Genomic DNA, 25,822 nt, shown 5'->3' on the forward strand with positions numbered 1-25,822 from the left:
AAAGCCTGTGAGCAGCCATCTATGATACTCCACTGGTCTCGCCCCTTCAGGAGCAAGGAAGAATGAAGAAAACTAAAGATATAAGAGAAAGATTAGTCCAAAGGACTAATGGAACACATCTACCATGGCCTCCACCAGACTGAGTCTAGTAAAACTAGATGGTGCCTGGCTACCACCATTGACTGCCCTGACAGAGATCACAATAGAGGGTCCTAGACAGAGCTGGAAAAAAATGTAGAATAAAAATTCTAACTCAAAAAGAAAGACCAGGCTTAGTGGCCTGACAGAGACTGGAGGAACCCTGAGAGTATGGCCCGTGGACACCCTTTCAGGTCAGTAATGAGGTCACTCCTGAGGTTCACCCTTCAGCCAAAGATTGAACAGACCTATGGAACAAAACAAGACTAAAGGTGTGCACCAGCCCTGGGTCAAGGACTGGAAGGCAGGAAGGAACAGGAAAGCTGATAATAGGGAACCCAAGGTCGAGAAGGGAGAGTGTTGACATGTCATGGGGTTGTTAAACAATATCATAGAACAATGCGTGTACTAACTGTTTGATGAGAAACTAGTTTGTTCTATAAACCTTCATCTAAAGTACAATTAAAAAAAAAAAAAAAGAAAATTCCAACCATGATGACTTCATTGTGCAGAGTAGAACTGCTCCATAGGGTTTTCAAGGCTGTGACCTTTAAGGAAGCTGATCACCTGTTCTTTTCTTCCTAGGTGCCCCAGAGTGGGTTTGAATCACCAACCTTTTAGTTGCTAGCTGAGTGCAAACTGTTTGTGCTATCCAGGGACCTTTATATATATATATATGTATATATATATATGTGTGTGTATATATATATACACACCTTACTATATGCCTGGAACTCTTTTAACTGCCTTACAAGGATAATCGTATTTATCAAATGAGAATTCTAAGGACCAAGGAAGTTTAATAACTTGCCCAGGTCCCACAGCTAGAAAAGTGCAAGGCCAAACTGAGACCCCAAGAGTTTGTCTCAAGATAAGTATTATTGTTTACTACACCGTTATTAGCTTTCATCTTCAAAACATTTGTAGTGGGTACACATTTCACTTTTCTATAAATATATTATTATTATGTCTAAAATCATGGTTGATGTCATAATAAAATGAGTCTCCCTTTTCACCCAAAGATGATACTAAATTTTTTCTAGAGTTGACTGAGATGGTTTTTTCTTCTTGTTTATTATTATTATTTTAATTATAGTAATTGTATAATATCAGTATCTCAGCATTGCATTCTTTCAGATTTATTATTCATTAAGTGTGAGATTGGTCTCTTTTGTTAACTTTTAAGATAATCTGACCAGATGGCATTAAGAATACATTAATTAAATTAGAAGTTATAATAAAGACATACAACTTTTTTTTTTTAATCCCCAGGAAAGCTTAATATTTCATTCCCTTTCTTCTATTTGTGTTCAATAATCCCAAATGTCATGAATAATCACATATAGTTAATATAAACTATTGAGCTAGAATTTCTACCAGATGCTATTACAATCATTGTTTCTTGCAGTTTAAATTTTAGGCAATTGTTTGGAGACAAATGAAAAGAAAAAGGACATTTGTTTTATAGAAGCAACTAGTTCAGTGTTATATTTCTGTTCAGGTATCTATTGTCATGTGCCAACTGTATTCCTTCAATCTTCATACATAGCAAATAACAATAATTTCAAACAAAATCAACCGAGGTTGTTAGAAACAATTGAAACATTTTTTAGACTATGGCATGAAAATGCTATGTCCTCTCACAGTAAAAGTACTCTTTACCAGCCTAAATATATTAATTTCACAAACAAAACAACCAAAGTAATTCTTCCCTCTCGTTCCGGGAATTCTTATACTTTATAGAACCTCTGACTTGCCTGTAGGTGGTGTTAAAAATAACAACTCTCAGGATTCAATCCCAGACATTCTAAATTAATAGGGCCAGAGAGCCCAGAAATCTGCGTTTTCTATAAGCAGCACACCCCTTCCTCCATTTTTCCTGCCGACTAGTGCTTTTTCTGATGCAGGTAGTCCACAAATTTCATTTTGAGAAATAGTAAGTGAGGACAGTCATAAAAGAAGACCCTGATTCTTGGCCAATGTAACTCATGTGTAGCTACCACTCATCTTTCAGTAGAGATTCCAGTGTTGCTATGTTATTAAAACTGGTTTTAGCAGAGCTTCCACACTGAGATGGACTAGGAAGAAAGGCCTGGTAATCTGCTTCTGAAAACCATACAATGATAGAGCCCTATGGATCACAAGGGTCTAATCCTGTTGTGCATGGGTTCTCCATGAGTAGGCGGCTGACTCCACCGCATGTAACAAAAATAACGTGGGGTCATAAGGCTAGCTGTGCATCAGAATTGCACAGGATGTGATTAGACTGTTTACATTCCCAAGATATTGGATACTTTCACAGAACTCCACGTCAGATTTCTGTAGCACATCTCCGAATGAACCTCTGGCCCATGCAGTTGAAGTCATTCATGACTATCAGGGAGATAGATGGCTATTTCCTTCTTTCCTTTTTTTTTTTTTTAATAATTATAATTAACCTTCCTATTTTTGTTAAATCTTTGTCCTGAAATAGATTATTTGTGCCATTCTTATTCTTGTAACAATCTGCCACTAAAAAGAATTTGAAATTTAATTTAATATTCTCTGAGAAATACAATAGAGGGTGTTTCTTTTCATTTCCTCTGTACTGCTATTTGCTGTTGATTTCCTTCCTTCCTGCCTGCCTTTCTTCCTTCCTTTCTTTCCTCCTTCCTTTCCTTTTCTCTCTTTTTAAGTACTGTGTGGTTTTCCAGTGCCTTAGTGCTGCATTTTTATTTAGTGAGACTCTAGAGAACCTGTAAATACCCTCACCTTTGTGCAAACAGTGATTGATGGTGAAATTGACAGGATCTTGGAAGCTGCTTTTTTTGGATTTGACACAATACTTATAGAAGCCAAGAGACCTTTTGTCTGTCATTAATTCATATAATAGTCAAACAGTATTAAAATTCAGGATAGTTGATTCATGGAATGAATTTTTTCAGGTAGCAAAGATTATCACAAAATTATGAATCCAGTCTCTAACTCCTACCCTCCCCACCAGTGCCACTATAATATGAATGGAAAAGGGCACCTATTCTCATTATGATCTTTAGACTGTCATCATCAGGGCTAATTCTAATGTCACATTATGGATGATGAGTAGTTGAAATCCAATTTAAATGGATAATATCACATTTAATTTACACTACCACCTGTCAATAGGAAATAGACTAAGCATATCTTCTGAGATATCCATAGGGAATGTTCAATTATAATTAACCTTTCTATTTTTGTTAAATCTTTGTCCTGAAATAGATTGTTTGTGCCATTTCTTATTCTTGTAACAATCTGTCACTAAAAAGAATTTGAAATTTAATTTCGTATTCTCCGAGAAATACAATAGAGGATGTTTCTTTCCATCTCCTCTGTACTATTATTGGTTGTTTATTTCATTTTTCTCCATAGGTTAATTATAACTAAGATTGGGATCATAGTGTAGGTATAGGATAGTTTGGCAGGCTACCCTCCTGATTTTCCATTAACTATATTTAATACAAAAACAAACAAATCTGTCTTGGAAGAAGTACAACTACAATGCTCCTTAGAAGCAAGGATGGCGAGAATACGTCTCACACACTTTGAACTTGTTGTCAGGAGGGATCAGTCCCTGGAGAAGGATATCATGTTTGGTAAAATAGAGGGTCAGTGAAAAAGAGGAAGACCCTCCATGAGTTGTATGGACACAGTGGCTGCAATAATGGGCGTAAGCATAGCAATTGTGAGGATGGTGTAGGACTGGGCAGTGTTTTGTTCTGTTGTACATCGGGTCCCCATCAGTTGGAACCAACTTGATGGCGCCTAACAACGACAACAACATATTGAATACAATATAGGGTAAATGAAAAAAATTAATTTTTTTCTACCCCAATATTAATGGGGAGAAAAGAATAATATTAATTTAAATAATGCAATCTCATAGTCTATTAATAACATATGAATTCATGTTACAATGTAGATAATTTTGTAATACAACTTTTAAGCAGATATGAATTGCTGTGTATGTACAGCCTAAAAACCATTAAAAAAAAAATTTAGACATTACCTCTGAACAATGTAATAATGGGAAAACAGTTTTTGCAGAAAACCAGGTATCCTATTTAAGGATATAACTTCTAGTGAGTCAACTTATTGAAAATATTACTTATTTTCCTTTACTTTCTCTTAACTTCAATTTATAAAATTAATGAGTCTACATAACTCCCCTAGCCTGTGTACTTCAGAATTACATAAAAGTGTATTACGGCTCTCCACTCGTGAGGGAAAATGGTGTAAAGAGCAGAGGTTATGTTTACGTTTTAGAGACACTCTTTTTTTAATAGGTCCAGTGGGGAGAGCAAGTATGAATCAAGTGTTTCTCAGGTAGTAGACAGAGAGTATCTGGGTGGCATAAAGGTTAAGTGCTGGGGCACTAACCAAAAGATTGGCAGTTCAGATCTACCTGGAGGGACCCCGGGAAACAGGCCTGGAGATCTGCTTCCAAAAGGTTATAGGCCTGAAAACCATATGGAGCAGTTGTACTCTGCACACATGGGGCGTCCGTGAGTCAGAACTGACTCAGTATCAACTAACAACAACAACAGACAGAGAGGTCGAGCCTGCAGGTTTTGCAGACAGTCATGATCAAATCCTACTGACACTGTGTGTACTTGAATGAGCTACTCTGCAGAACCAGGTGCTGTAGAGTCTTTCCCAACTCATGGCAACTCCATGTGTGTCAGAGTAGAACTGCCCTCATAAGATTTTCAGTGGCTGATCTTTCAGAAGTAGATGGTCGGGCCTTTCTGCAGAGTGCCTCTGGATAGACTCAAACCACCAAACTTTGGGTTAGCAGCAGAGCTCCTCAGATGTTTGTACCACCCAGGGAGGCAAGGAATAATAATACCAACCCACAAAGGACCGTATAAGTTTTAAAGGTGATCATAGGCATCTACTGCTAGTACCCAACACAAAGGAAGCACTCGATAAAAGGCAGCTAACATTGTACTTATATGTATTTTAACTCTAATTCTCTAAAATGATTGGATTTGCTCTTTTAAAGTGTTCTGGAAAAGAGAAAGAGAAATTTTAATTCTTTCTCCTGATTTTCATTGAGCCATACAAATTCTATTTTTTTTGAGCCCGCTAAATGCACAAGTACAGTTCAAAGAGAGAAAAGTCCAGCATAAACCTGAGGGAGAAGGAAGGGTTCAGATTCTAGATTGACCCAAATTTTTTCAGAATATAGACCTGGCCACCAAAAAATAGTTGGTACCACATAAACCCCCAGTGCCGTACTTATTTAAAAATAAAATGAGTCAATACACAAAATCCACTTAAAGAGTGCGTAGCACATAGTATGCAATGAAAAAAAAAATTAGCTCTCAATATAATTATTTTAAAAAATACTTTCGATAAGGTTGGTCTGTGAAATGTGAGTTTAACTCTTCTTAAGATAAAACATGTTCACTTATAGACAATGAGGAATTTGATAATCTCTGCTTTCTTATCAGAAGAGTATTGTCATACTTTTTATAGCCATTGGCTTTGAATATTTACTTATCCAAAAGTGAATTTGAATGGCACAGTGCTGTCGTAGGAATAAATAACACTTCATACGCAAATGACACTCTTTAAAGTAAAAAGTGTAATTTCATAATACTTAAAAATAGAACAACAGAGTGTGTGGTTTACGTACGTGCTCTGGGGCCAGTAGGCTTGCGTTTGGATCCTAACTCTACAGCTACAAGTTACTCTCTGTGCCTCAGTTTCCTGATTGGCAAAACATGGGTGAAAATACATAGTTCTTCACACAGAAGTTTCTAGTGAGGATTTAATGAGTTCATTTTTGTGAAACATTTAAAATAGCGATTTGGACAAGTGCTATGTTGGTAACTATTGAAAGAAGTGCATTTACCTTCAGATTTTCCTTTAAATGAAACAGACATCTTTTTCCCCCACAATAAAAACCTGCCCCTACATCAACTCAAATTTGGTGATCAAATTTCATCCCTTGACTCACTCTATTTTAGGAAAGAACAAATGACCACATTAAGGATGTTTGCCACTTAAGACTTTTTACATCATTTCTCACTTAATCTTCATGAAACTTCTATAATGCGTTTAATCTCATGCTCATCACATTTTAGAGATGAGGAATGAGTGGCTGATGGAAACACATTTTGTTTTAGGCTTTCCGTTGAATGCCTTGGAATCACAGTCAAGCAGGAGAATCAGCGAAACCCAAACATTTTCAGAAAATCACGAATATACTTTCACATAATGTCTGCTTTTTTGAAAGGAAGAAAGACATTACCTCCTTGATGAGATCAGGAGGCCCACTTTCCAATTGGTGTTGATTGTGTATAGAATTACCTTTTGCCCTGAGGCCACATTATTATGATTACAGGTGAATTTCTATGCCCAGGTTTAGCAATCCTGAAGATGAAGTTCAAGAAAGGGAGTTTCAGTTTCCCAGGAGAAGTTAATTCACTTAATGCGTCTCCTATAATGGCAGGTGTGACCTCACCCCACTATTTGCAATGGGTGGTAACCACATAAGAGCTATTCCAGTGTTCACATTCCCCACGATGCTCAAACTACAGCTTCCACACTCTAGTTACATAAAGGGTGTGAAACAAGAAGGAATTGTAGATGTCATATATGTGTATTAAATCAGTAAAAGACATACATATATCAATCTCCCCCCAATAACAATCAAAAGAAATAAAAATGAAAGATGCCTGGGGTTTCCCAGGATCTTTCAACCACTTGTAAGGGTTTCAGTTCGATTTTTTTTTTTTTAAATCTGGGAAGAGATGTTAATTTTTTCTTTTATATCATTGTCAAATGGATTTTTTAAAAATATACCTTTACTTCTTCAAACAAAACTCTTCTTTAAAGTAGCATGTGATTTTTCTTTTGAGTAGCTAATCTATTTATCAGTATTACCTGTAGATTAACTAATGGCAGACAGGCTACCCAGGGAAGGAAGCAGGCCCTTCTATTCCCCAGGTGATTTATATTTCTTGATGCTAAACTGTTTCTGTCTCTATTCGCTTTTCTCAAAGCTTCCACCAAGCAAAAGAAGACATTCTGCTGTTTTCTTTTTCATTTCAGCTTTTTAATCACAAACAAACAAGTTTAAAGTACTGACAACATGTTTCTTGATAAAGGAAGTAAATGATACAGGAAAGTCAAACATATATTCTACACATAAAATGCAAGATTTCAGAACAATTTGATTCATTTATTCAGGAGCTAGGAAGTAAAAAAAAAAAAATTTTTTTTTTTTAGGAAGTAAAAAATATATTTTAATATTTACCCCATGGCTTGTAACATGCATTTAAAGAGTTAATGATAGATACTAATGCAGGACTTAATAACAAATGTGGATTAAGCTTCATAACAGCTCCAGGTTGTTATGTATTTGTAATTAACTTTGGTTTCAGACATTGGACATTAACTATGTGTATATGATTGGATAAACACAATGTTTATGAAAAACTTCATTTGGAATTCAATATATTGTATGTATTTCAATAAGGATACAATTTACACGAAAATCTCCGCTTTAAGACAACTGTGGAATTTATATATTACCTGTTCTTAAAGGACTTATCTTCTGTTCTACCTTTTTTTTATAATTGTGGTAAAATATATACAAGAAAAAAATGCCATTTTAACTATTTTTAAGTGCACAATTCAGTAACAGTGGCATTCACTATGTTGTACAACCATCACCACTATTCATTTCTAAAAGTTTTTTATCACCTCAAACAGAAACTCAGTATCCCTTCAGCAATAATTACTCGTTTCCTTTTCCATCTAGCCCCTGGAAACAACTTTTGTCTCAATGCATTTGCCTATTCTAGATATTTCAATTAAGTTGGATCAACATTTGAAGGACAACTTTTGTCCTTTTGTGACTGGTTTATTTCACTTAGCATAATGTTTTCATAGCTTATTCATGTCGTAGCATGCATCAGAACTTTCTCTTAACAGTTTAATAATATTCCTTTGTATATATAGACTAAAACCAAATGAAACCAAATCCGCTGCTGTTGAGTCAATTCCAACTCATAGCAACCAACTCATAGCAACCAACTCATAGCAAACCACCAACTTTTTGGCTAGCAGCTAAGCTCTTAACCACTGTGCAACCGAGGCTCCGTATACAGACTATATTTTGCTTATTCATTTATCTGTTGATGGACATGTGTTTTTCCACCTTTTGACTATTATGAATAATGCTGCAATGAACACTGATGTACAACTAATTTTTTTAGACCCTGCTTTCAAGTCTTTTTGATATATACCTAGGAGTGGAATTGCTGGGTAGTATGGTAAATCTATGTTCAACTGTGAGGAACTGCCAAACTATTTTCTGCAGCTACTGTACCATTTTACATTCTCAACAAATAATACACAAGGGTTCCACGTTCTCCGTATCCTAGCTAAAAACCCAGACCCTATCTCATACTTGTTATTTTCACTTTTTCTAATAATACCCATCTTACTGGGTGTGAATTAGTATTATCACTATGATTTTGATTTTCTTTTTCCTAGTGACTAATGTTGCTGAACATCTTTTCATGTGTGTATATCTTCTTTGAAGAAATGCCAATTTAAAGCCTTTGACCAATTTTAATAGGACTGTTTGTCTTTTTGTTGTTGAGTTGTAGGAGTTCTTTATATATTCTAAATATTAAGCCCTTACCCAGTATGTGGTTACCTAATATTTTCTCCCATTCTCTAGGTTGTCTCTTCATGTGCTTTTTTTCCTGTGGTCAGTCTTTTTTTTTTTTTTTTTAATCTTTGCCTGTGAACATAGTTAAAAAAACAAACAAACAAAAAGAGTAACTGTTAAATATCTAGTTATTTTAAACAAATATATCTGTATCAAGCCCATTTTTAAGTTCCACATAAATGTCTTCAATACTTGAAAATTTTAATATAGTGATATTTTTCCCTGTAATACAGTGGATGTCCCAAATGAGCATATGATTTAGAATATCCAGCAGAGTTTTATAAAATTCAATAACTGGGAAATCAAAGGGAAGAAATCCTGAATTACTGTGTGGCAACCATGATAGGAAATTACTCTCAATTCTGTATAACTCAATAATTTTCTAGTCACCTAACAATGAATACTTCCTAGTCCTGCCTCAGGGTAAAAGCTGAACACAACTAGAACCTGATTCTGTGTTGACAGAAAGCTTCTTATCCTTCTCATCCATTAATCAGATTATCCAAATTACTAACAAAAGAGGGACACTTCAATTAGGGAGCTGTACATAGGCTTATATAATTTTAAAACTGATGTGACATTCTATGTGCAAAACAGAAAGTGAGTTCTCAGCCACCAACTTATCAAACATGTCTCTCCTCCAGCCTTTTCATGTTGGAAAATATTATCACAGTTCACCCAGTTGCTTAGGGCAAAAACATAGAAGTTATCCTAGACTTCTCCCCCTCTTATATAAATAATCAGTATAATCTACAGATTCTACTTCCAAAATACTTCCCAGACCCAACTACTCACCATATGTTATTGTTGTTGTTAGGTGCCATCAAGTCGATTCCGATTCATAGCGACCCTATGCCCGATGCTATGCACAACAGAAGGAAATAAGGCCCGGTCCTGCGCCATCCTTACAATCGTTATGCTTGATCTCATTGTTGCGGCCACTGTGTCATTCCACCTTGTTGAGTGTCTTCCTCTATCCTGCTGACCCGGTACCCTGCCAAGCATGATGTCCTTCTCCAGGGACTGATCTCTCCTGACAACATGTTCAAAGTATGTAAGACGCAGTCTCGCCATCCTTGCTTCTAAGGAGCATTCTGGTTGTACTTCTTCTAAGACAGATTTGTTTGTTCTTTTGGCAGTCCATGGTATATTCAATATTCTTCGCCAACACCACAATTCAAAGGAGTCAATTCTTGGACTCACCATATACGCGGCTGTAATGTTAGTTCAACTTACAATCATCTCTTACAGGGAATATTGCAATGACACCCACACTCATCTTCTTACTTCTAGTCTTAATCCCAACATCTATTCTTCATGCAAAACCAAACCCAACCCAGTGCCGTCAAGTCGACTCAGACTCATAGCGACCCTATAGAACAGAGTAGAACGGCCCCATAGAGTTTCCAAGGAGCGCCTGGCAGATTTGAACTACAGACCCTTTGGTTAGCAGCCATAGCACTTAACCACTACGCCACCAGGGTTTCCTCTATCCTCCACAGAACAGCTAAAATATTCCTTAAAATAATTAAAACACACCATGTTACTTCCCTACTCAGAGCTTATTCAATGGCTCCCTGCTATAATTAGAATAAAATCTTGATTGCTTATTAAGGCCTACAAGGGCCTATATTACATAGCATTTCCTACCTCTCTGAATGCACTTTGCCTTGTTCTTTACACTACACCCACCTTTTAATTTCATTCCTAACTCAGAACCTCAGCATACGCAGTTCTACTTTGCCTGGAGTGCCTATTCCGGTGATATTTGCATGATTTATTCCTCCAGTACTTTCAAGTCTCTCTTCGAAGGTAATCGCTTTTGAAGACTTTCCCTGTCCAGATATCCAAAGGTGTACTGATAAACTGGCTTTTGGAGTAGAGTCAGGGGGATACAGCAAGCAATGATTTGTAGCCTTCGCTTATTTCCGTCATAGTGTACTAACACCCTCACTGTGTCTGATTTCAAGTTACCAATGTTTTAAAAATCTGCTTGCAAATTTACTGAACACTTCATATCAGCTCTCTTGGACCATTCCAGGCTAGATCCAGCCCACCATTAAATATGTAAAAGCCACCTCCACCTCCATCCTCATCTATACCCTATCCTCTAACTTTATTTTTGTCTTATTTGCACTGCCTGGAATTATCTATTTATGTTTGTTTGTCTATTTTTTGTTTCCTCTCAAAAATATAAATGCCATTAGGGCAATGACCTTATCTTATTTATCACTATATCCTTAACCTCCAGAACAAGCCCTGGAACATGGTAGACATTCTACCATTATTTGCTGAATATATGAACAAGTAGATGAGTGAAGTCTATGTAATACCCTTAGTACCCATCAAGAAATCTGGAGACTGGAGTTCATGACTTTGAATTATTCATGGTAATTACTCCTTTTGTCCTCTCCAAGTGAAAAAAATCTAGGAAAAAGCTGTGTTTTAAGGGGACAGATGAGGACAGTAAGCTCCAATCCTTTATCTAGTTTCAAATAAACTCATCTGAAAGCTCTTTGCTATACAGTCATACGCTGCATAGTGTCTGTTCAGGCAATGTCCAACCACATATACGATCCACAGTCCCATAAGATTATGCATAGTATGTAGGGTACCTTTCTATACATAAAAAACAAAGAAACACTTCCGGATACACTAAAACACCTTTAACGTAATACAGTAATAATAATAACTGTTTTGATGCGCTTTGCAAAATAGTGCCCATTTGTAATTACGAACCATTGTATGTACCTCAAGTTTTAATATAACAGGCTTCAGGAGGGAAGGGGGGAGAGTTGGTTTGTAACTGTGGGTTGAACTTAAGTTGGAAGCTCGTAACCTGGGGACTGCCTATATATAATAGAGTGTTCATGAAACTTCCAAATCATATAACGTCCTATTTGACAGAATGTATCATGAATGTTAAGCAATGCATGACTGTACACATAAAATTAACCAAACTTCTGCATATGGTTGAAACACTACTAAGATGTCTTGGTGTTTAGAATTTTATGATCTCACCCAGCTTTGCATTACTTAATGTCTACAAATAGTTCAGACTTGCTCAATTAAAACTGATGATAATTAGCTTATCACTTCCATAATTATCCAGGCTATCATTAACAAAATAAAGGACATTTTAAAATCTTTTTCTGCAGCACCAACCACAACCTGACAATAAGTTTTATTGCCTTTGAATACCTTCTCCCGTAATAAAGCCAAATGGATTTTTCATTATTGCAAACTACTTACATAACACCAGCAGGGTAAAATAGTGATTCTGAAGAGAGAGTAAATAATCAGTGACTCAGTGTCCCCATTTAAGAAGTAAAACAATTATGTTTCACTGCCTCCCTCCTGAGGTCAGCAAATTATCTATTTGATGTATTTGGAATTACTTGTTGGTAAGGAAAAAATCCTCTGAGTATCTGAGATATCCAACCTCATTTCATTATGAACCTCCTGTTTGAAAGAACATTTTTGGCAATTTACTGTGCCTTCATGAATCGCCAACCTCGAGACCTGGAGAACTCTCTTCGGAAACGTGCTTTTCAGCAACATAAAAATACCCAACTGTATGATCTGTGTTCACCCTGTCTTAAGACAACGATCTTTCTAGGGTATTTGAAACTTGGCTAATTCTTTGCTCTGCTGGACATTTTGATATCGGCAAGGACAGTAAACTGTTACCCAGATTTTTTTCCTCCTCACATGCCATAAACAATAAAATTGGCACATTTGTTCCCAAGAAAATGATCCAACAGTGTTTTCTTGGTCACAATTTGCTGCTCTATTGATAGCATTATCATTAAAATAATTTTCTATTTGCTCTATAAATACAGACACATATATCCCTTTTTTCATCTGTAGAAATGCTGGGTTGTTTAGAAACACTGTTATTGAGTGCAGTATCTCATGAGAAATAACTAATTCGTGTCTCAATTTGCACATTTTAGAAATTAACATGTCCATTATACCCCAAATATGTTTTGACATATTAATAGTCTCATTTTGGAAACTATAAGGATTCACAGAAAAGAGTCACAAGATAAATCTCTCTGTATTTATATCTGCCAAGAAGAGAATTCTGTTTATAAGATCTCATCATGGAAACTCAGGGTAAATCCAGCTTCAAACAGAGGATAAGGTTTGCTTCACTACAGGGATTCAGAAACTGCTACTTCCACATTTACACAAAATAAACTACAGGCAAGCCAGAATTGCAATCCAAGCAGTGACCTCTATCTGAGCCCCCATAAACCAGATAACTCACCTCTGCCCCAAGCAGACTACAGACTTTGGAGATATGTGATGCTGACTGCATGTAGATCTTCTCAGAAAATCTACTCATAGCTATGACTTTCCTTTCTGGAAAGAGAATTGCTCAGTGGAAATATAAACAAACCCATCTTGGATTTCCTGAAAGATCCGTTTGTTTTATAGAGCTCTCTGCTCATGTGACAGTTTTAAAATTTTGGTGTTCAAATTTATATTTACTGGATAGAGGCTAAAGGCTGATATTCATATCTAGTCTGATGGCAATTATGTAGTTCCTTTTTTTTTTTCCTCATGAGTTGAAAATGTATTTACTGTGTTAAAAAATATAGTTGCTATGAGTCGGAATTGACTCAACAGCAATGGGTGGGTTATGGGCGTCAAAATATTTCCAATCAGTTGGTACTATTTTAATTGTCTGATGTACTAACAAAGATAATTACTTCCAAGCAGCATTTGAATAAGTCAGTAGTGGAATTATGAACAGAAGTGGTTTTTCAATGTGTATATAAAAAGTATGAATCCATTCTAGCCACATAGGAGATGTGATTATATTTCTGCACTATACCAATACTTCTCTTTCATAAAAATGTTTTATTATTCACTAAAAAGTGTAGTTTTATCAGGTCCTTTGTCCTTCTTTTAGTTTACAAATATTGAGACAGCTGGCTTTTTGTAAACGAAAGCTATAAAATCATTTTGATTTATAGTCTGTAAACAAAAGTGATGACATTCAAGTTGCTTATAGAAGAGAGATTTGCTAGATTGTAATCCATGGAAAGGAGCAACCATGAGTATTTCATTACACATACAAAATGTCTCCCTCTTCTACCTATTGAGCATAGTGTATAAGCAAGGATTACACACAATAAATTTTTCAGGGATGAATGGGTGAATAAGTGCATAAATAAGTGGATAGTTGTGATCTATTGCAACCTGTCTCTGAGATTTGATCAGCCTTATAAGTTTGAATTCTATTTCCATGTGATGGGACTAGAAAGATCCTGCCAATCCAGTCAAATAAAATGAATAAATATCACTTGATAAAGTGGACAAATCCTTCCCAAATTAAAAGGAGACTATTACTGGAGCTAGGGAAATGAACATTGGATACACGTGTGTATAGCAAAAGCCAGCTGGAACCTGAAGTTGAATGTCTTACAACAAGCTTGGCCAGTGTGGTTGAAACAGGCCATTGATCCAAAAAAGACAAAAGCCATGTCCAGTTAGCTTTAAATAGATCATGCCTCCCAATATTGAGGGAAAAAAAAAATCTTACTGATAAACTTAATTCTAACTGAATTTAATTTAGTGCTCCCTTAGATTGGAATATTGGTTTAAAGGATGTAAATATAATGATATAGTGATATTTTTCTAATGGCAGCATTTACATGGTACTTGTTAAGCTGTAGCACTAAGCTGAATTGCCTCAGGTCTGAATAATTTTTAATTTACTCTAGGAAATTATGCAGTTCAACTCTATGGGTCCAAATGTAGAGAATTTTTCAGGGAAAAGTCTTTTCCCAGAAGTGAAATATTTGGTGTACTCCCTTGATGTGGCTTATGTGATTTGTGGGAAATGAATGCTTGCATTTATAAGGGAAAAAAAAATACATATATTTTCAGTAAATACTCAAGGTTGAAAAAATATCAACAATTTTTGAAAGCATGAGCATGTATTTCTGTAGGTCTATTTAACTATTTCTATAAAGTTGGAGAAAAGCACAAGGCTTACTCTGAACGTTTCAAGATAATAGGTAACTGCCAAGTTTGCAACCATGTCTGTCAGGTGTGGTCTTGAGAGATTAATATGCTCTTTTTACAAAACAAAGTGAAAAATTGGAGTAATTATATAGATCAGTGGTTTGGGGAGAAAGACCAAAATAGAGGAAGGAGTACTATATCAGAATCAGAATCATCTGTGGGGCTTTTTCAAAACTATTTATATCCCTGGGTTTCTCCTCTTCAGATTTTGTCTTAAAAGATGGGATTTGCCTACAAAGAAATATTTCAAGGAAGTGATTCTGGTATTTCTCTTCCTCCTTCAACTCATCTAACAATTGCTGACCTAAATGATAATATAATGATGATTATAATAGTAATAAAATAATGAAATGCAATTGATGCAAACAGTGCTTTTGATTTTATTTATTCTGATAATTTTTATATAATAAACATTTTCCAAACCAAAATCGTAAAATAATTGTCCCAAGGGATTGAAGTAGAATTGCTTCAAAAAATAAACATAGGTGGATAGATAGATAGATGGGTAGATAAAGTACCACCCTCAACTTGAAAATGTCTATTAAGTATAATTAAACCAGTTTTTGATTGTGCTATTTTTCAGAGCCTTTAGTATGCAAACGCGTTTTGTGATCCTTTCAAACCGAGATTCGGTAACCGATACGTACCAAACTTCTTTGAAAGAAACATAAACCCCCAACTCCTGCTATTATCCTTCAGAGTAATGTAACTTGGGATAGTTTTTACATATTTTTACAACTTCTTATATTGTATCATCATGTGTACACTTACACCTAAGCTCCCAGTCACTTTTGTTATCCCAAGTGTGAAAATAACACTATATTTTATCCTTGTGTGGACTGTTTTGTAAGCCTTCAAAGATCCTTGTATATGAGGAAATAGTTCCAATATTTGAACGTAAAAGACTGGTGTGCGCCTAGAAATCTTTTTTTTTCCCCAATAATCTAGAAAAGAGTTAGAAAAGCAAGAAGCAAAGTGTCTGATATTTGTAGCAAAAATGGGAAATTAGTAAATTATTGCAAATAATGAGTTATTATTTGAGTTGGCTTTTCTGAATTTTGTAGCCAAATTGTGTATCCCATCTCTGGCCACAAGATAAAATTTTATACTTAGGTGTTTGGTTTACTAATTCATCCGTAGTTTTCTCTGAATAGTCTATATTTACAACTTAGATAAAACCAAACCAAACCAAACCCAGTGCCGTCGAGTCGATTCCGACTCGTAGCGACCCTATAGGACAGAGTAGAACTGCCCCATAGAGTTTCCAAGGAGCGCCTGGTGGATTTGAACTGCCGACCCTTTGGTTAACACCCATAGCACTTAACCACTACACCATCAGGATTTCCATTACTTAGATAGAGGAGCTAATTTCACGTGTTAGGTGCAAAGCTAGAAGAGATGCCTGAGAAGGTGAGAGTGGATAAAAAACAGAAAATTATTCAGTGTGTATGAGAACACAGAGATGGAAATGACCACTGAAACTGACAAGCACATCTTCATGGCCTTGATAATGGAGGATGTCCCTTGGGATGACAGGAGCTAGTCTGGAACCTGAGAAAGTAGATACGGCAATAGGGCAACTTTTTCTTTTTTCCTTTAGAATTCTCTTTTAAGTACTCTTATCTATAAACACAGTTCAGTAGAAGTAATTATGTGGGCATTCTAGAGGCAGGTAAAAAGAGACTACAACAAGGTTGTGGACAAGGCATTCAGCAATTACTCCAAGGAATATTTAAGGTATAAAACTGACTGTATGTCCGTGGTCAATGTTCCTTAACTATTACTTCATTCATTGACAGATTTGATAAATATAAACGATGTTGTGCTCAAAATATTATGCCCCAAAAATTACATTTTATGAAGACGGTGATTCCTAGAGTAGGTATTAGTAAATGGACCAAAATTAAGGAAGAAGATAGTGAACAGGGAAGACTCTTTTAAGATCTAGCTATATGGAAACAAATTGACAACAGAAATTCAAAAGATTAGATAGGGATCTTAGGGAGCAGTGAGTTTATGTTAATGAGGGAGGAATGACTCTGAAAGAAGGGTGAGAATGGTTGTACAACTTGAAGAATGTATTCAGTACCACTAAATTTTACACGTAGAAACTGTTGAGTTGATGTATGTTTTGTTTTGTATATTCGTAACAACAACAAAATAAAACTTAGGGAAAAAAAGAATACTCACGAGGCAGCTTTGGAGAGAGCATTGTATAAATTGGGGGAGAATGGGACAGGACATCTCTCTGTTGCTCAATCTCTTTATAAAATGGGGATGACGTTAGTAACAAGGGAAGAATATCTCAGACATCAAACACGAGGTAAAAAAAGACCTAGACATGGAAAAGAGTATGCTGTGCCCCCTTTTTTTTTTCTTCATCTGATCTTTTTTGTGAGTTATAGTTTTGTTGTACATTTTACTCCAGCTCTGTCCAGGACCCTCTATTGCGATCCCTGTCAGAGCAGTTGGTGGTGGTAGCCAGGCACCATCTAGTGGTACTGGACTCAGTCTGGTGGAGGCTGTGGTAGTTGTGGTCTGTTAGTCCTTTGGCCTGATCTTTCCCTTGTGTCTTTAGTTTTTATCATTCTCCCTTGCTTCCGACGGGGTGAGACCAGTGGAGCATCTTGGTTGGCCGCTCACAAGCTTTTAAGACCCCAGATCCTACTCACCGAAGTAGAATGTAGAACATTTTCTTTATAAACTATGTTATGCCAATTGAGGTATGTGTTCCCCAGGACAATGGTCCCCACAGCTGTCAGGCTAGTAACTCAGGGAGTTTGGATGTGTCTGTGGAGTTTCCACAACCTTGCCTTGTACTGGCTTCTCCAGTATTGTGTACTGTCTTACCCTTCACCCAAGTTACCACTTATCTATTGTCTATTTAGTGTTTTTCTATCCCCTCCCCCCTCCCTCATAAGCATCAAAGATTGTTTCTTTTAGTGTAAACCTTTTCATGAGTTTTTATAGTAGTGGTCTCATACAATATTTGTGTTTCTATGATTGACTTATTTCACTCAGTATATTGCCCTCCAGAGTCATCCATGTTGTGAGATGCTTCGAAGATTCATCCTTGTTCTTTATTGTTGGGTAGTACTTCATTGTTTTTATGTACCATAGTTTGTTTATCCATTCATCTGCTGATAGGCCTCTAGGTTGTTTCCATCTTTTTGCCATTGTGAACAATACTGCAATGGACACAGGTGTGCGTATGTCTATTTGTGTGGTGGCTCTTATTTCTCTAGGATATATTCCTAGGAGTGGGATTACTGAGTCATGTGGGATTTCTATTTCTAGCTTTCTAAGTAAGCACCATAGAGTTTTCCAAAATGGTTGCACCATTTTGCATTCCCACCAGCAGTGCATGAATTCTAATCTCCCCACAACCACTCCCACATTTGTTATTTTCTGTGTTTTTTTTTTTTTTTTTTTAATTCATGCCAGTAATGCCAGGGTGAGATGGTATCTTATTGTGGCTTTGATTTGCATTTCTGTAATGGCTAGTGATCGCGAGCGTTTCTTCACGTGTCTGTTAGCCAGTCTCTTGAACGTCTCCTTTGGTAAAGTGTCTGTTCATTTTCCTTTGCCCATTTTTTTAAGTGGATTATTTGTCTTTTTGTTGTTGGATTTTCCTATAGATTTTAGATATTAGGGCTTTGTCAGATTTGTCATAGCCAATTTTTTTTTCCTCAGTATGTAGTTTCTCTTTTTACTCTTTTGGTGAAGTCTTTTGATAAGCAGAAGTGTTTAATTTTTAGAAAATCCCAGGTATCTAGCTTATCTTCTGGAGTTTGTGTGTTTTTAGTTATGGTTTGTATCCTGTTAATGCTATGTATTAGGGTCTCTAGCATTGATCCTATTTTTTTCTTCTATGATCTTTACAGGTTTGGGTTTTATATTTAGGTCTTTGATCCATTTTGAATTAGTTTTTGTGTATGGTTTGAGGTATGGATTCTGTTTAATTTTTTTGCAGATGGACTTTCAGTTTTGCTAGCATCATTTGCTAAAAAGGCTGTCTTTTCCCCATGTGTTGGACTTTGGGCCCTTGTAGAAGATCAGGTGACTGTAGGTGGATGGATTTACATCTGAGTTCTCAATTCCGTTCCATTGATCGATGTCTCTGTCATTGTACCAGTATCAGGCTGTTTTGACTACCATAGCTGTATAGTAGGTTCTGAGGTAAGGTAGTGAGAATTCTCCTACTTTATTCTTCTTTGATAGTGCTTTACTTACTTGGGGCTTCTTTTCTTTCCATATAAAATTAGTGATTAGTTTTTCCATCTCTTTAAAGAATGTTATTGGTATTTGGATTGGGGTTGCATTGTATTCGTAAATTGCTCTGGGTAGTATACTCATTTTCATAATGTTGAGCCTACTTATCCATGAGCATGTTATATTTTCTTTCATTCATGTAGGTCTCTTTTGGTTTCTTGCAGTAGCGTTTTGTAGTTTTCTTTGTGTAGGTCTTACATCCCTGGTTATATTTATCCCTAAGTATTTCATTTTTTTAGGGGCTGTTATAAATGATATTATTTTCTTGATTTCCTTTTCTGGTTCTCCTTATTGGTGTATAGGAATCCAACTGATTTTTGTATATTTATCTTGTTATCCTGCTACTCAGCTGACTCTTTCTATTAGTTCCAGCAGTTTTCTTGTGGAGTACTTTGGGTTTTCTATGTATAGTATCATATCATCCACAAATAGGGATAGATTTACTTTTTCATTACCAATTTGGCAGCCCTTTATTTCTTTTTCTTGCCTTATTGCTCTAGCTAGGACTTCCAGCACAATGTTAAATAGGAGTGCTGATAAGAGGCATTATTGTCTTGTTCCTGTTTCAAGGGAAATGTTTTCAGCTTTTCTCCATTAAAGATGATGTTTGCTGTTGGCTTTGCATAACCAAACCAAACCAAACCCATTGCAGTTCAGTTGATTCTGACTCATAGTGACTCTATAGGACAGAGTGGAAGAGCCCCATCAGGTTTTCAAGGAGTGCCTGGTAGATTTGAACTGCTGACCTTTTGGTTAGCAGTCGAGTTCTTAACCACTACATCACCAAGGGTTCCTTGGTTTTGTATAGATGTCCTTTATTATGTTGAGGAATTTCCCATCTACATTTATTTTATTGAGTTTTTATTAGGAATGGGTGTTGGACTTTGTCAAATGCCTTTTCTGCATTGATTAAGATGATCATGTGATTATTGTATTTTGTTTCTGTGGTGGATTATGTTGATTGATTTTCTAATGTTGATCCATCCTTACATACCTGGTATGAATCCCACTTGGTTTCAGAGTATTATTTTTTGATATGATCCTGATTCTATTGGTGAGAATTTTATTGCGAATTTTTGCATCTATATTCATGAGAGATATTGGTTTGTATTTTTTTTTGTGTGTGTGTGGAGTCCTTGCCTGGTTTTGGTATCAGGTTTATGCTGGTTTCATAGAAGGAATTCGGAAGTGTTCTATGTTCTGAAATAGTTTTAATAGTACCTGTGTAAGTGCTTCTCTGAATGTTTGGTAGAACTCTCCAGTGAAGCCATCTGGGGCAGGATTTTTCTTTGTTGGGAGTTTTTTTTTTTTTTTTTTAATTACCGTTTCAATCTCTTCTCTTGTTATGGGTCTGTTCAGATTTTCAACATCATTTTGTGTTAGTTTGGGTGGGTAGCGTGTTCTTAAAATATGTCCATGTCCTCTAGGTTTTCAAATTTGCTGGATTATAGTTTTTCATAGTACTCGTATGATCCTTTTTTATTTCAGTTGGGTCTGTTGTAATGTCCCCCATTTCATTTCTTATCTGTGTAATTTGCATCCTCTTGTGTTTTTCTTTTGTCAATATGGCCAGTGTTTTGTTGTTTTTTTGATCCTTTCAAAGAGTCAACTTTTGGTTTTGTTTATTCTTTCTATTGTTTTTCTATTCTCTAGTTCATTTGTTTCTGCTGTGATCTTTATTGCTTCCTTTCTATATTGAATGTGGGCTTCTTTTGGTGTTCTCTTTCTATTTGTTCAAGTTTGTAGCTAATATTTTGATTTTGTCTCTTTTTTTGATGTGTGCATCTATTGCCATAAATTGATCTCCGAGGACTGCCTTTGCTGTGTCCCAAAGGTTTTGGTATGATGTGCTTTCATTCTCATTTGATTCTAGGAATTTTTTTGGTTCCATCTTTGATTTCTTCTATTACCCAGTGATTTTTAAGCAGGGTTTTACTCAGTTCCCATGTTATTGATTTTTTTCCTTATTCTTCCTTTTGTTAATTTCTGCTTTGATGGTGTTGTGATCAGAGAAGATACTTTGTATTATTTCAGTGTTTTCAATTTTGTTGAGGGTTGCTTTGTGGTCTAAGATTTGGTCTATTCTGGAAGAAGTTCCATGTGCATTGAGAAAAAAAATGTGTACCTTGCAGCTGTTGGGTGGAGTGTTCTGTATATTTCTATGAGGTCAAGTTAGTTGATTGTATGCTTTAAATCTTCTGTATCTTTGTTGAGTTTCTTTCTAGATATTCTGTCCTTTACCAAGAGTGGCATATTGAAGTCTCCTACTATTATTATGCAAATGCCAATTTCTCTTTTCAGTGCTGTTAGAGTTTGTTTTATGTATTTTGGAGCCCTATCATTGTGTACGTAGATGTTTATTATGGCTAAGTCTTCATGATGGATTGTCACTTTAATCATTATATAGTGCCCTTCTTTGTCTTTTATGGTGGATTTTATTTTAAGGTCTATTTTATCTGAGACTAGTATTGCCATTCCTCTTTTTTGGTAGTTATTTCCTTGATATATATTTTTTCCATCCTTTGATTTTTAATAAATTTAAGTCTTTGTTTCTAAGGTGTGTCTCTTGTAGACAGCATATTCATAGATCCTATTTTTTTTAAATCTATTTTTTCACTTTCTGTCTCTTTATGGATGCATTTAGGCCACTTACATTGAGTATAGTTATTGATAATTGTGAGTTTATTGCTGTCATTTTGTGGTGTTTTTTTTTTTTATTATTATTTTTTATGGTGCTGATGTTTTCTTTGTTCCTCTTAGTCTCCTGTGCTGGATTCCTTTTGTTTGTGGATTTTTTTTATTATTATTTCTTTTGTTTTTACTGAGATTTTATGGGTTTTTTGGTGTATTTTGATGAGTAGTTTTGTTGACTTTCTTCATGGTTACCTTGAAATTTATCCTTATCTTCTTAAATTTGAACCAGTCTTATTACTGGTATTGCCTTGCCTTCTTCTCCATTAGAAAGTTCTATACTGACACTGTTTATTCCCTTTTATTGTTCTTATGTTCTTGTCATTCACAGATTAATCTTTCCAGCTCCCTGTTGTAATTCTTTCAGTTTTGATTAATCCTTGAGAGTTCATTTCCTAGGCTGGTATCTGGCTGGTGCAGTCTTGTGTCCTGGATTCAGGTTGTCATCTGATGTTGTTTGTTCTCAAACTGAAGGACTCCCTTTAATAATTCTTGTAACTTTGGTTTGGTTTTTACATATTCCCTTAATCTCTTTTTATCTGGAAATGTCCTAATTTCACCATCATAATTGAATGAGAGTTTTACAGGTTATATATTCTTGATTGGAATTTTTTTTTTCCTTCAAAGTTTTATATATATCATCCCATTGCCTTTCTGCCTGTGTGGTTTCTGACGAGTAATCAGAGCTTAGTTTTATTGTTTCCCCTCTGCATGTGACTTTTCATTTTTGTCAAGCTGCTGTCAGGATTCTTTCTTTGTCTTTGGTTTTAGCAAGTGTGATTATGATATGCCTTGGTGGTTTTCTTTTGAGGTTTATCCTATATGGGGTTCTTTGAGCTTCTGGGATGGTCAGGTTTTCATCTTTCATGATGTTGGGAAGTTTTCTGTTAGCAAGTCTTCAATGATTCTTTGTGTTTTCCATTTTCTCCCCCTGTTCTGGGATTCTGATCACTTGCAAATTTTTGCTTTTGATTGTATATCACGTAATTCTCTGGGTTTCTTCATTCTTTTTTCTGAATTTCTTCAAACAATGTGGTATTCAAGTACTTATCTTCAATTTCACTGATCCTGACTTCTATTGTTTCAAACTTGCTCCTTAGATCTTCTATGATACTGTCCATTTCGGAAATCTTGTTGTTTACCTTTTGGATTTCTAGTTGCTATTTTTGTATGATTTCTAGTTGTGAATTTATTTTGACATTTTGTTCCTGTATTATTTTCCTGAATTCTCCCATTGTTTTGTTTGTCTTTTTCATGATTATGTCTTTTTTTCCCTCATTTTTGTCTGCTTTTTCCTTCAATTATTGACTATCTCTAAATATTAGAGAGCTGAATTCCCTATCAGGTAGTTTCTGTGCCTTTTCTTCTACTGGAAAGTCATCTGGTGTTTTAGTTTGGACTCCTACTGGAACCATCCTGTCCTTTTTTTTTTTTTTAATGTTTTGATATTTTCTGTCTTTGGGACATTCAGTAGTTATTTTCTTCACTTCTGGATTGTATATTTGTTTCATCCTGCTTTTTTGTTTTATTTTGTTATGTCTGAGCAGGTAGGCTGTGCATTCTTTGCTGTTTGCTCGTTTTTGAGTGTGATACTTCTCACCACCTCGTCCAATGCACAGGCCAATCACTCAGCTGTGGTGCAGCAGGGCAGGTACAGTGGGTGCTCTGTCTCCTGCTGTGAGTTCTGTGAAACTGCTTTCCCATACTCCCTGTCTGCTGATCTGTGGCAAGAGTCCAAGATGGAGAATTTGTGCTGCATTAGCTGACGGGGACCTCTACTTTGTATCGCTTCTTGCTCTTTGTTCTCTGTCAGTTTCTTATTCCATTCCATGCTTGGTTGAGTTCTTTATCTCTTCATTTGATTCTTAGGGTTCCTAGACTAACATTTTTCTCTGTTATACTTAGTTTTTCTGGTCTTTGCTGTGGAGGGGCCGCATGGTGCTTCTGCGTATAGTGTCATGTTGGCTCTGCCTCCTATGATGTATTCTTGGGACAGAGAGAACACAAAATCTAAGAGTGAGGGTGGCAAAGATGCGATCAAGGAAATGGTATTTTGTATCCACATCAGAAATTTCTTCAAATGATTCATGCCATAATTATTTTAATACATGTGGTATCAAGACTTATGTAATACTATACAATAATCTTGGTACATACTTATGGACCAATGGAGTTAAATCTAAGCTGATAATTTCAATGTGTTTACTATTTGTATATATTTAAATGGAATTCTAATACACCCTTGCATATAGTTGGTACAGTTATTGAATAGCAATCTCGACAAGTTTAAATGTGTAAGAGTTAGTGAACATGTTAACTATCCTTTAGAATGAATGACCTTTGCTTTAATTTTATCAAAATCTCGATGTAAAGAAAACAACAGTGAAGTTTCCCAAACTATGAGATTAAATTATTTAGTGTACTAGTTATTCATAAACCCACATGAGAAGTTCAGCTTTTTATGATATTGTTAGAAAAAAACTTTTTTTTTTAGAAATAAATAAATTATTTTCTATGTCACAGTCCAGTGTGTTACAGATATCCCTATCCCAAGTTTGTATTTTTTCAGCATAAAGTACAATTATGCTCCTCACATTCAGATATGTTTAGCCCAGGTAACCCAAACAAAGCCTATTGCTGTTGCATTGATTCTGACACATAGCGACCCTATAGGATAGAGTAGAACTGCCCCATAGGGTTTCCAAGGCTGTAATCTTTACAGCAGACTACCACATCCTTCACCGGTGGAGTGGCTGGTGGTTTTGAAATGCTGAACTTTCAGTTAGCAGCTGAGAACTTAACCCCTGCACTCCTAGGGCTCCTTTGGGGTCAGTTAGGCATCAAAAAAATTTTCTGTTTTTTAAAACTCCATTGTGGGGTTTGAATCCAGTGTTTTTTTTTTCTATTTAATGCAGTTAATTATAGAAACTATATATATAGTAACTTAGAATTAGATTTGTATTTAATATTCAATAAATAATAAATAAGCCATTGCATTGTTTTAATATTTACAAAATAAGGGTAAGGTATTAAAGAATATACTCATCCTTAGGATATTCTAAAAAACCTGTCATACAATGAACAGACTGATAATTACTTAGATATACAAATATTAAGTTGGAATAAAAATGTCTCAGCAGTTTAATTTGGAAATGTGTATGTGTAGCTTCTTTCTTGTTTTTATAAATCACTGACTTTTTTGATAGTTTGAAGACACAGTTATGCAATAATTTCATGTCTATCATGATTGAAAGCATGAGTAAAACAACATCTATGCAAACAGCACCCCCACAGAAAAATTGCACTCTCCATCATGTCTTAAGCAGTACAAAAGGAAGAACAAGGACACGTAGACTCCACAAATCATCCATACACAGAAAATTCTGAAATTAAGAAGAGCAAATAAACACTAAGGATCCTTGGTGGTGCAAAGGTTAAGCACTCTGTTGCTAACTGAAAGGTGGAAAGTTCAAACTCACCCTGTGCCTCCTTGGGAGAAAGACTGGCCATCTCCTCTTGTAAAGATTCCAAGACGCCAAACCCATTGCAGCTGAGCTGATTCCAAATCATAGCAACCCTGTAGGACAGCGTAGAATCCATAGGTTTTCCAAGCCCATTGTAAGAATGGCATGGGAGCAGTGTCTGACCTTCTCCAATTCCACAAGGGGGAAAGAACGAAGATCAACAACACAAGGCTGACTCCCATGAGGTAGAGGCCAGACAAGCCTCCTCTCTCCACCATCTTTACTAATTCTGGCACCAATTGTTCCTCACACAGCATTCTCTACTTTTCTGCTGGTTTCCATAATTCATTGCAGTATCCACACAGAATTCAAAGACCATAGCCACGATTATATGTTTTATTATAAGGGAAATAACAATTACAATTCAGGCGAGGAGCACTAAGGATATAGTTCTTTCATCAGGACAGTCTCTTTTTAACTGTGCTTGCAGGCACACCTCTCCCTGGCCCTA

Source organism: Elephas maximus, chromosome 2 (assembly GCF_024166365.1).
Source record: "Elephas maximus indicus isolate mEleMax1 chromosome 2, mEleMax1 primary haplotype, whole genome shotgun sequence".
Lineage (NCBI taxonomy): Eukaryota > Metazoa > Chordata > Mammalia > Proboscidea > Elephantidae > Elephas > Elephas maximus.